Below are 12,204 nucleotides of genomic sequence, written 5' to 3' on the forward strand. Positions count from 1 at the left end.
TGCTCTGGTTCGCCAGAAGCGGCTTAGTCATGCTGGCCACATGACCCAGAAGCTGTACGTCGGCTCCCTCGGCCAGTAAAGTGAGATGAGTGCTGCAACCCCAGAGTCGTCCGCGACTGGACCTAATGGTCAGGGGTCCCTTTACTTTTTTTTAACATTTAGGAACATCCTTTTTTGTTAAGCAAGGGGTGGGTGGATTTGATTATCCTCCTGGTTCCTTTCCAACTCTACAGTTCTATGATTCTAGGATGAGGTTACCAACTGACTCTGAGGTTGAGGTCTTTCTATAAATCTGCTTTTTACAAATCAAACTATTGCATTTTTTATTATGATGTTTTAATTGGTTGGAAGCTGCCCAGAGTGACTGGGGGAACCCAATCACATGGGTGGCATATAAACAAATTATTATTATTATTTCAGGTGACAGCCTTGCCTTTCCCCACAAGCTTTCTTGTTTCCTCCTAGTTACAAGACAGAAACACTCGTGTTGCGGTTGCTGTAGAGGTGTTAGTTATTTTAAGCAAAGTATACAGCTGGAGTGATCAGCTAGCAATTCCAGCGAAATCTACCGCAGAGCTCCTCTCCCACTGCAACCTATACACACTCTCATGAATTTAGAAGTGGTTCTTAAGAAATTCACAGAAACAAAAAAAAATGTTTTCTTGAACTGAGACCTAAAGATGCAATAGACTGCAAAGTCTACCTGTATTTTAAAACATCCAGATAGGATTCCCTGTGGTTGTGCTGTGCTGCCTGGGGCTGATTGGAGTGGTAGTCCAAACAGCTGGAGAAAAGTAGGTGCAGAAGGCTAACTTAAAAGAACACTGCTTCATCAACTTTATGCCCTTGCATCTTCAAAGGGGACATACCGTTCCAGTTTTAAAACAAGATAAAATTCATTTTGCTTAAAACATCCATTGCAAAGTATGCCAAACACCAAAAGAATAACAGGGTAGGCACTTATCAGATCATTTTGGACTTGCAGCTGTCCATGGAAGCACAGGTCAATTCTGTGTCCAGGGCAGCTGTCTACCAGCTCCATCTGGTACACAGGCTGAGACCCTACCTGCCCATGGACTGTCTCGCTGAGTGGTGCACGTTCTGGTTATCTCCCACTTGGACTAATGTAACACTCTCTACGTGGGGCTACCTTTGAAAGTGACCCAGAAACTACAACTAATCCAGAATGTGGCAGCTGGACTGGTGACTGGGAGCAGCTGCCAGGACCATATAACACCAGTCCTGAAAGACCTACATTGGCTCCCAGTACGTTTTCAGGCACAATTCAAAGTGTTGGTGCTGACCTTTAAAGCCCTAAACGGCCTCGGTCCAGTATACCTGAAGGAGTGTCTCCACCCCTATTGTTCAGCCCAGACACTGAGGTCCAGCTCCGAAGGCCTTCTGGCCATTCCCTCCCTGCGAGAAGTGAAGTTACAGGAAGCCAGGCATAGGGCCTTCTTGGTGGTGGTGCCCGCCCTATGGAACACCCTCCCATCAGATGTCAAGGAAACAAACCACTATCTGACTTTTAGAAGACAGCTGAAAGCAGCCCTGTTTAAGGAAGCTTTTAATGTTTAACACACTATTGTATTTTAATATTTTGTTGGAAGCCGCCCAGAGTGACTAGGGAAACCCAGCCAGATGGGCGGGGTATTAATAATAATAATAATAATAATAATAATAATAATAATAATAATAATAATAATAATAATTGTTGTTGTTGTTGTTGTTTATTTGGACCACATCAACAAGGCCGGTGTGTGTGTGTGTGTCTTTTCATCTCGGTAGCCCAGGACCTCCATACACACTGCCTAGGCTTGCACCACAGGGAGGTCACCTGGGTCCTGCTAATGCAGCGGTTTAACTTCATACCCAGAGATGCGCTCCATTGTCTCTTGAGAATGAAACTAGCAGAGTTTGCTCCCAGACTCTGGAACTCCCTCCCTAGAGAAGTTTGATTGGCTCCCTCCTTGTCGTCCTTCTGACAGCAGGTGAAGACTTCCTTGTCCCAACAGGCTTTGTGGAACTGACTGCTTTTCATGAATGGGCTTGGTGCCATGTGTTTTTATTGTAATGCTTTAATTGTTTCTGTGTGTTTCATCCCCCCCTTTTTTGTTACCAAAAACATCTATTCAAAAGTTACAATACATCTTTGTCCACTGTCATCATTGTATTAAATTAATGATTTTTTTTTTTAAAAAAAAATGTTTTGGCTGCTCTTATTTTTATCTTTAAGCCACTTTGACTCCCTGTTGGGGGAAAGACAGGGTATAAATAAATATAGAATAATGTTAAGAATGATGCTCTAATTTCAGAAGAGGAGAGCGACATAATGCAAGACCTCAAAGGGAACTATTTGTACAGGAATGAGCACCTTAGGACTTTTAGGTTAAAGCCAATACTTTGAATCGCACCCAGAAACATACTGAATGGGGATACACGAAAGCGAAAATGTTTTAAGTACCAGTGATCTATTTATTGTCAGCATGGTGGGTCCTGGTTTGAGGATCTCCACGACCCTCTCCTTGCATGTGCCATGCATGCAGATTAGGAAAAGAGGGAGACTGCATTTATCCCTGAAACCACAAATGCAAATTGCAGTTGAAGCGGATGCCTCTAGACATCGTTTACCTGAACTCTGGCAGTAAGCAACTAAGTGATTAAAACCTTCCATATGTATTAATAATCCTCGAGCCGTTTACAACACTGGCTAAGTAGTTATTTATAACCAACAGGTTAACCATTGCTATTTTTAACCCGCCCCCCTCCCTGTGTGGCTGGAGACAGGTTTAAATGTAGTCTGCAGATTTTCCTGGCTTTTATCCTCTCCCTGTCTCTGGACTTAGAATATTTCATAGACCACAAAGCAATTTACGAATCACTTAGTACCATCGCGGCCTCAGAGCTGGGTTGAGAATTTTTCTGCCCCAGTGCAGTAAAAGGGAGTCCTTTCCATCTCTACATAGAAGGCAAGATGGTGTCTTGCAGGAAGAATTTGGAGTTGTGTCTTTCTGTGCATCACTGCAGGGCTGTGGTGGTCTTAGGTGAGGTTCTCAAAAACCTTCTCTAGCCACAGAGTTTACACTGGGCAAATGGCACCCTCTCAAAGGCTTTTCATGAGGAATGGGATTGTTTTCAGTCTACCAGACCTGTTTTATTCTGAGGATGGTAATTCCTTTAGGAATAGGAAGGGCGAAAATTGCCGGAAAAAATAAGAAACCAAGATAACAAACTTTTTATAAAAGGATGGAAATGGTTTATTGAACATTTACAAACAAACTGTAAACAGATAAGAACATTGACAGGATTATTGTAATAACCTGCAGTTTTATAAGAGTATACATTTAAAGTAGATGAATAAATGGTTAAGTTAATTTGGAATATAAAAAATAAATTTAAGGAACTGCAGAAAGAGGGGGAAGGAAGTTGAGTTTCAGAATGTTAAAATGATTGTAAAATCATTGAAATGTATAAAATTGAAAAACATAAAAAAAAAATTTAAAAGATAATTCCTACAGGAAGTTGGGCTTTTGTTTTGTGGCAAAGTTGTCGAGCTTTTTGTGCAAACTCCACACAAAATGAAGTTTTTTTAGCTAATTTTTGGGAAAGTCGCTAAAAATCCCCCACTTCCGATATGGTCTGCCATACACCTGGGTTTTCCTAGACATTTATAATTAATACTTGATAATTCTGCCCAGACGCTATTTTTGACAGATGAATCCCAGCTATGGCAGACCTAATGTAGGCAGTTATGGCCCAAGACATGTGGGTGACTGAGGAATAGGGCTGAGTGATATCTGGTTTTCAACATCGTGATATATCACCAGCTAAACACTGTGATATATCAATATATTGTGATACATTTTATTCAAGTTGGCTCCCTTGCCCCTACCAGTGAAGACCCCGGTGCTCCTCCCAAATTTTAATTTTTATAGCTGATGGAAATCAATTCTTTTACCCGGGGTGGAGGGGATGCTGATCTGACTGGAAAGCTCAGTTCAGTTCTGACCTCTTACTTCCTCTTCCCTAGAATGCTTTAGGCTCTGGGATGCTTTCCCTCCTATGGTTTGTTTGAGGGCGAGTTACCTGCTTTTCTTTTTGTTTGAGGAATATTGGGATTTTGAAATGGTGTTTTGCCTATTTGGGGTGGGGAACTGTTGCTTGTTTGGTGTTTTGTTTTGTTTTGTTTTTGGAGGCGGAAAGAGAGGTGCAGATGTTTTACCTGTCTTTTGGGTGGGCTGGTTCTGAGCATCACTCATTTTGGTCCTGTGAAGTAGCTATTCTGTGGAGCCCATGACGCTTTTTTCCATTTCCAAATCTGCCCCGTGCACCAAACAAGGTGGGGACCCCTAGTGTCTGCTAGCATCATTCCTCAGGCATTCAGCACCCAACTCCTTGCGAGGGCCACCACTGAATGTCTTCTCTCAGCAGGCCCTCTCCTTTCTCTTCCATTTGCCTTCTCCATGAGTCCATCTCCTCCTAGCTCCTTCATAAGCAGGCGTAAATATAGACTCTTAATCTCTCCTCTCGGTAGGTGTCATTCAGGCCTTTTTCTAGGTGCGGAAAGCAAAACTCAGGCCGTTGGAGTAGACATGTTCTGTCCTGGTTCTTGGGAGGAGCAGAAATCCAGACACCTTTCCCCACTTAGGTCAGGAATTGTGTCTTAATCTCCCCTTTAAATTATCATCTCTTTCTCATTCTAGTTGACGGTTAGCATTTCAGTCTGTCCCACACAACACATGGTAGAGCTTGGAAGTTTAGAGCAGATGCCGGCAGATGGGCATGTGGGGAGGGGGGCAGGGGACAACATGGACCCACCATGTGCCTCAGTCTCCAAGAGATTAACCCTGTGGGGCCTGGAGTCTCCCAGCCAGCGTCTCTCCTCCTTGCCCAGGCCTCTCTGATTAAATCATCTTGAGGTAATTCTGCGTGTCATTGAGACAGATTAACGGGTGACCTTCTTCTCCCAGAACAGGATTGGAAGGCTGCCGCCTGGCTCTCTCCATCTCCCCCACCAGCTCTGAACGCACAAACTGGGGAAGAAGAAAGGGGGGTTTTTTGGTTGGCTTTTCCTCCCCCCCCCTTCCACAATGGATGGGAACGTGTTGGGGAGTGCAATGACCCCGGAGCTGAAGACCTAGCAAGGGGCTCTAGATTAACAAACCGGTAGGAGCGACAGCAGAAAGGACGGGAATTTGCTGTGCCTTTGGAGCTTACTGGATCTGGCCCTCGCAGCACACTCCGCTGGAGAGATGAGGTAGGTGTACTGCTTGCCACCAACTCTGAACGCCAAGGGGCTGCAATGGGATGATGGTTGGGTCTCTCGTTTTGGCTAAAGTCAACCAGGGGAAACTCTTGGAGGAAAGTGACAGTTCTACAGTGGATAAGTGAATGTATAGTATATATGGCTTCCCCACACACCCGAATACATTTGATTCTCCCAAAACGTTGGCTATATAGACAGACATAGATATATGATCAGGTTCCTTCCTCTCCCAATGAAGAGGGGTCTCCCCAGTCTCCTCCCGTGTCTGTAAGTGGACTGGTAATTCAATGTATGTCTGTGTCCCTCAGAATTTAGCATGGCAGCTGGCTCCTTTCGTGGGTGTAGTCTGGGGTGGGGGTGATGGGGTGGTGCCCCCCCCCATCCCACTGTTTCAGACCACATCATATTTCCTTGCGGCTACCTATATCTTGTAAGAGGTATACCGATATATCCCGGTTCAAAGCTAAACATCTTTAAATCCAATGCTATTTTGCAATGCGGTTTTACATTTATCTTAAAGGAAGCTCCCTTGAGCCTGTCTGTGGATCTTACCTTTCCCCATCACACACACACCCTTTAGTGGGATCACTGCCTGGTGGTTTACAGAAATGCCCCCCCCTCCCAACCCCAGCTCATGAATCCAGAAAGGAAAAGGAAATTATCCTGTGAGCACGCTTAACTTGAAGGCCCTCCTGGATGACATTTTTTAAAATAAATAAATAAATAAATCTCTGTCTTTGTGCAAGTAGGAAGCCATTTAATGTCCCCACTGAAATTTCACAGATGAAAACTGGAACATTCTTGGGTACTGCTTGTAACAGGCCTCTGCTTTCATTGCCCGAGGTACTGTACATTCTTCCACTGCCCACTTTTGATTGCTGCCCATTAACCTGACTATAGCAGTTGATTTAAATAATAATTAAACTTGCTGTCCTATGCACACTTACACGGGAGTAAATGCCACCAAGCCTACTGAGACTTAGTTGCCAATAAATACAAATGGAATTGCTCTGTGAGAGTGTTTTGGTAGGATATTTGGGTTGGATCTCTCTCCCCCCCCCCCATGCACACTTAGTTTTTGCAGGGAGTAAACCCCGTTGAACTTAAGGGGACATAGGCTGCGATTCATTACCCACTTGCCTTAAACTAAGCATCACTGAATACAGTGGGACTTGCTTCTGAGTAAACATGCCCAGGACTGTGCTGCTGTTTCAAACTAAATACGCCTACAGGGTTTGGCTAGAGAGTTCTCGTATTTATTTGTCGGAGAGTAGGTGCTACGCAAAACACAGCCAGTATTTGCTACCCAGGTGCAGGCAGTGAAGGGGGAAATAGTCGTGGGGATTTTTGCATCCACACATGTGTGTGATTGGTGCACAAATTGTTTGCTCACTAGGTATATACTCCTCTTCACCACCAAGGGGTTTCATGCCCCCCTCCCATTTTATTTTCATGGAAGAACTCTCAGAAAGGTAAAGCTAAGAGAAGGTCCGAGTGGAGATTCCAGCTGGTGTTTTTGTGACCCTGGTCTGACACCCTCACCACCCCACTGCTGGCATTCACATACCTCCCGTCTGATGTATTAAAACAATAGATGCAGGAGATATTTGAAACCTGAAGAATTATATAGCATGTGCACCTTTGCACCCGCTAACAGAATAGACCAGCTTTCAAAATGGCAAAAAAATAGGGGCAGGGTTTTGTCAGGAACAGGGATTGGCACTATCCCAGAAAAATGGGCAAGTTGGGTGCATAGGATCTAGCAAGTGGCTTGCATTTTGTCAGGTCAAAGAAAGAGGGCAGGAGTCAGGGAGGACCTGAAATGTTGTCAGGAGTGGGAAGGAAATATTTCTGCTTTCTGCCAGTATTTTCCTAGGCCTAGTCCCCTCCAGCCCTGGCTGGGCTGATAGCGTTGGTAGTCCAAAATTTTTGGTGGGCACCAACATGGATACTCGTCCTGGTTGTTTCTTGCAGCACCTGATTCCCTTGTGAACACCTTGGTTCTTTCCCTGATCTGGCCCACCGTCTCTTGTTAGGCATTGTCTTCCCAAAACTGCCCGGAAGAAGCAGGATGAATTTCCAGCCAGCTTTTGCAAGCTGTTCCCAATCCCTGCTGCATAGATGACAATTTGGAGGAGGGATCCAGAGTGGGGTGGGTCTTAGAATCTTGTATCATTTCCGGGAAGTGAGACCAAAGGCATCTGTCAATGGAAGCATCTGTCAATTTCGGATCCTCGCTGTTCCTCATTTTTTCAGGCTTAACTTTGGTTCTCCACATTGCCACATCAGCTTGCAATTGTTAATATTATTCTTATTTTAAAAAACCATCCTGGAAATTCATCAGCGTTTTAGTGCAAAGTTCTCCCAGTGTATGTTTGTCTCAAAAGTTGTGCTGAGCAACTCATTCTGTTGGCGCAAGGATTTCCACTTTCACAAAGGAACTTTCTCTCCTCCTTTTCCCAACATGCACCCCCTAAATCTGCTCTAAAGGTCCCCCCAACTCTCTTGAGCAGATGGGGGTGCAGAGGGAAGAGAGGTAAGGGGGAAATCCCACTGCACGAGTGGAAATCTTTGCTTTATCATTGACATTTTAGTTGGATACCATTCAACCGTTTTGTTATGCAATTTTGCCTAATATACACATTTCTGTAACACAGTGTTCCCAGTATAATGCATTTTTACATCATTTTCACTAATATGTGCATTTTTATGCAAACCCTATATGCATTTTCATACACAAAGCTTGGCTAGAGGACTGCATTGCAAAATTCATTGAAGTGCAGATTCTGATGAATTTTGGTTCATGAATTGTTGCTCATTCTCACAGTGAATATCAGAGGAAGTGAGAGAGCAGCAGAGACCTGTTGCCTTCAGACTCTACTTGCTGGGTTCCTAGAGGCCTATGGTGGGATGTAGGAAGCTGGGCTAGATGGACCTGTGTTCTCATCCAGCTTCAGGTCTCTTCTGATAGTCATATATTGTGTGTGATGCAGGCCAGCCATTTAGACCAGCCTTCTGAAACCTCATGCCCTCCAGATGTTTTGGACTTCAGCGCCCATCATCCCTGACCACCATTGCCATGCTGGCTGGGACTGATGGGAGTTATAGGCCAAAATATCTGGTGGAAACTGAATTGGGGAAGGCTGGTTTAGACCAAGAGTGAACAAACAGTGGCCTAACTTAGGTCATCTGCTGGGCCTCCCAAGACTCGCTCTTGAGTGTCGAATTCTGAACCAGGCTGTCCTCTGTTTAGATCTAGCCACTGCATGCATTTGCCAAGTAGCCCTAAATAAGCCACTTGTTTGTGGCCTCAATTGGGCACCTATGTTATGGTTGTAACAGCACTGATGCAATAGGGGTGCCGTCTGCCAAGAGATAGTCTCTGGACCTTCCAAAGTGCTGTGTAGAATATAATACAGTACTATAACTACCACCGTTGCATTCCTTCAAAAGATGCAACTCCATGGAGGCAGAAAGGAAACAGTTTGGCTCCTTGGGAAGGTAGGGTGGCAATCTTTATTTATACCCCATGGTTCTCCCCCTCCTCATTTAATCCCCAGAACCTGTGAGGTAGGTAGGGCCAGTCACTGCCTCTCAGCCTAAGGTCACCCAGTGACCTTCATTGCTGAACCTTGGCCTCCTAGGTCCCAGCCTGGTACTACCACTACACTGATTCTTCTGACTCCTTCTGGCAAGGAGGGGGAAGAACTTGGAATCTGGCTGCCAGAATGACATCATCATTCTTAAGTGCAGGCGCTCCTCATAACAACCTCCATAGGCATGGTCCTTCTAAGACTGTACAACAAAAAATGGTTTGGTTTGGTTTTGAAAGCTAATTTATCAGTGTAGGTATTGTGGCACAAATGGAGCCCTCCAGGTGTTGCCCAACCTCAACTGCCACCACCCCTGGCCAACATGGCCACAGTGGTTGGGGATGATGATGGGAGAGTCTAACAGCTGAAGGGCCACAAGGTTCCCATCCTTGGATTATGACTTCAATACCAATTCAGCTTTTTTTAAAAACCCATATCCCTGCTCCCCTCCTGCTCTGCTCAGTGTCCAGCCTGATGAAGAGTTCTGGTGGACCCAGAAACTTGCTTGCTGTTTTGTGACATTTTGGTTCATCACAGTCAGGGTTTCCCAAACTTGGGTCTCTAGTTAGGTTTGGACTACCATTCCCATCATCCTTGACCACTGGTCCTGCTAGCTAGGTATCATGGAGGTCCAAAAACAGCTGGAGACCTAAGTTTGGGAAACCCTGGTCATAATAAACAGATTTTCAAAAGAGAAGAGCCACTGATCAGTGGTAGGGCATCTGCTGTGCATTCAGAAGATCTCAGTTTCAATGCCTGGCATATCTAGGTAGGGCTGGTAATACCCTCTGGCAGTGTGGACACAACTGAGCTACTGAGCTAGACGGACCAATGGTCTGACCTCTGTATAAGGCAGCTTCTTATGTTATGACAGCATGCAAGACTAAGGGAAACCACCTCTCTCCCTCTGTTTAGGTTTTGGTGGGTTTCTCCCTGAGTAACCTCATTCACCTGGTCTGCAGAAGGTTGGCAAATATCCCCCTGGGTGATGGGGGCACCACCCTCATCCCTCTTGGTCCACCACAGCATGGGATGCAGGCACTGCTTGTGTTGCCAATCAGGGTTTCTCCCTGTGGTGTTGCCTGCCAGCTCTCTCACCGCTGAAGGATTTCCAGGAACTTGGCATTTCATAATATGTGCGCCAGCGAGGATTACAGCAAGAACGGCTAGGAACACCACAAATCCGATTGGTGCAGAGTAGCTGGGTTTCCCTTCTCCCTCCTCCCTCCTCCTCCTCCTCCTGCTGCTGGGTTTGAAACATAACCCAGACTCAATATGTTCATAGGGAGGAGGTGGTGGTTCAATTGGCAATCTTTACCAGGTGTGTTCACCTTTCTTGTTTTGGAGGGGCTATGCATGCACAAGCAGCCTAGGCACATGGTCTATTTTGTGAGGGGGGCGGAATCCTTACTCCATCGACTTCTGTCTGCACTAAGGAGGATTTCCTTGTGAGCCGCCAAGATCTGCAAGCTAAGTCAGACATACCCAGCCTGTGTGCACAGATAGGCTTTTTTTTATCAGTGGTGGCCGGTGATTAATGGAACTGGTGGGGCAGAAGGCAGGGAGACCAGCTGTCTTTGGGGCCTGAGCTAATGACTGGCAAAGCCACCTCTTGACCGGTTGCCAGTGTGTTTAGAGTGTTGGACTAGGACCTGGGAGACTGGAGTTCAAATCCCCACTTAGCCATGAGGCTCACACTAGGGAACTTTAGACCAGTCACTGTCTGCCTCAGCCTAACCTACCTCATATGCTATATAACACTTTCATGAAACCACTGGAAGAAGTTGTCCAGAGTTTCGAGGTTTCCAGTATGCTGATGACACCCAGCTTTATTTCTCCTTTCCACCTAAATCCAAGGAAGCTGTCTCCACAAGAGGTCCGGAGGGTGGCAACATGAGAACAGGCCTTTTCTGCCACAGTTCCCTGTTTGCGGAGTGCTCTCCCCAGGGAGTTTTGTCTGGTGCCTTCATTATACATCTTTAGGCACCAGGCGAAAACATTCCTCTTCAACCAGGCTTTGGCTAACATTCTATACCCTTTTAAATGTGTTTGGGGAGTATTGTTTTGCTTAGTTTTAACTATTTGTTTTGTGCTTTTATGCTGTGTTTTTATTTTGTCAACTGCCCTGAGAACTTTGGGTGAAGGGCAGTATAATTATCACCAGCATCATTATCCAGACAGACAAAACAGGGATGCCCTTGGTCAGATGGAGGAAGGTAGAGCAGTGAAGAGGGATTGAGTCTGTGCTGGATGGGTTAATACTCCTCCTGAAGACACAAGTTCACAGTTTAGGCATGCTCTTGGGCTTAGGGAAACGCATATAAAACACAGGAAAACTTTCTCTAAGACGCCACATTTACTCAAGAATCAAAGAAATAGAAATTATATATATTTTTACACTTCTTTCAAAAAAACGAGCTGAGGAAGGCATCTACGCTGAAACAGGGCCCTCCAGTTGTCTCATCATACATCTGACTTGTATCGTAGAAGCCCTTACATCAACCTCTAAAAGACTTTCAAGAGACTTTTCAATGTGAAACCATTATCTTTATTTAAAACTGTAACTCTTAACAGGATTGATACTATATTTGAATTTACTCACGAGTAAACGTATCTTTGTTGTTGAAACTTGCGGCCAGAGTTCTTAGTAACATTTATTTCAGGGATATAATAGCAGCAGCAGTAGTAATAATAATAGGAATAAAATGGTGAGAATTATGTAAGCCACATTGAGCTCCTTGGATGAAAGGTGGAATATAAGTGTAATCATAATCATAATAAAGTAAGAAGGCAGGCAGGTGGGGGCTCGCTGAGGCAGACGGAGGTTAGTGGGGAAGTGCCAATTTCCTTAATGGACCACCCTCTGCTAGTTTTAATCCTTATGGGACCATGGAACCTGTGTGTATGCGTATAGATTTTCATTAGGAAAATGGCAGTGGGGCAAAAAGCTGCTTGAGAATCCCGCCCTCTGTCTCCACACAAATACTTGCTAAAATGTAAGAGATTGTAGTTTCCATCAAGGCACCTCTTTACTTGTCTAGTTGGACTGTCAGACTTACCTTTGGTTTCTTACCTTTTTACATATGCTTGCCTTAAACTCCACACTTCAGTATGAACATAAATGTCACTTGGCATTTTCTGTCCCTTCAAGGACTTTGTCAAGGAGTGCATGAATGGGCTTGCTCCATTTGGCCCTCCCAATAACCCTGCAGAGTAGAGTGGGCTGACAGGGAAGGGCTTGCCTGATGCCACCCGAGGTTTTTGGTGTCTGTCCCGATTCCATGATGCCACCCTCACTCCAATAGGCACCTTCAGAGTCTAAACTTGACATTAATGTGTTTGCAT

The 12,204-nt window shown here is 45.0% G+C and overlaps 1 protein-coding gene across 1 annotated transcript in view; it reads left to right on the forward strand.

Annotated features, from left to right (window-relative positions):
* The first annotated feature begins 5,201 nt into the window (after positions 1–5,201).
* LOC117059816 (G protein-activated inward rectifier potassium channel 4-like) overlaps positions 5,202–12,204 on the forward strand; it is a 29,258-nt gene continuing 22,255 nt past the window's right edge. Inside the window, exon 1 of the mRNA XM_033171664.1 lies at positions 5,202–5,257. The gene's annotated coding sequence lies outside the window, so the exon portion shown is untranslated. The remainder of the gene's footprint in view (positions 5,258–12,204) is intronic.

This window comes from Lacerta agilis, chromosome 15 (assembly GCF_009819535.1).
Source record: "Lacerta agilis isolate rLacAgi1 chromosome 15, rLacAgi1.pri, whole genome shotgun sequence".
Taxonomy (NCBI): Eukaryota; Metazoa; Chordata; class Lepidosauria; order Squamata; family Lacertidae; genus Lacerta; species Lacerta agilis.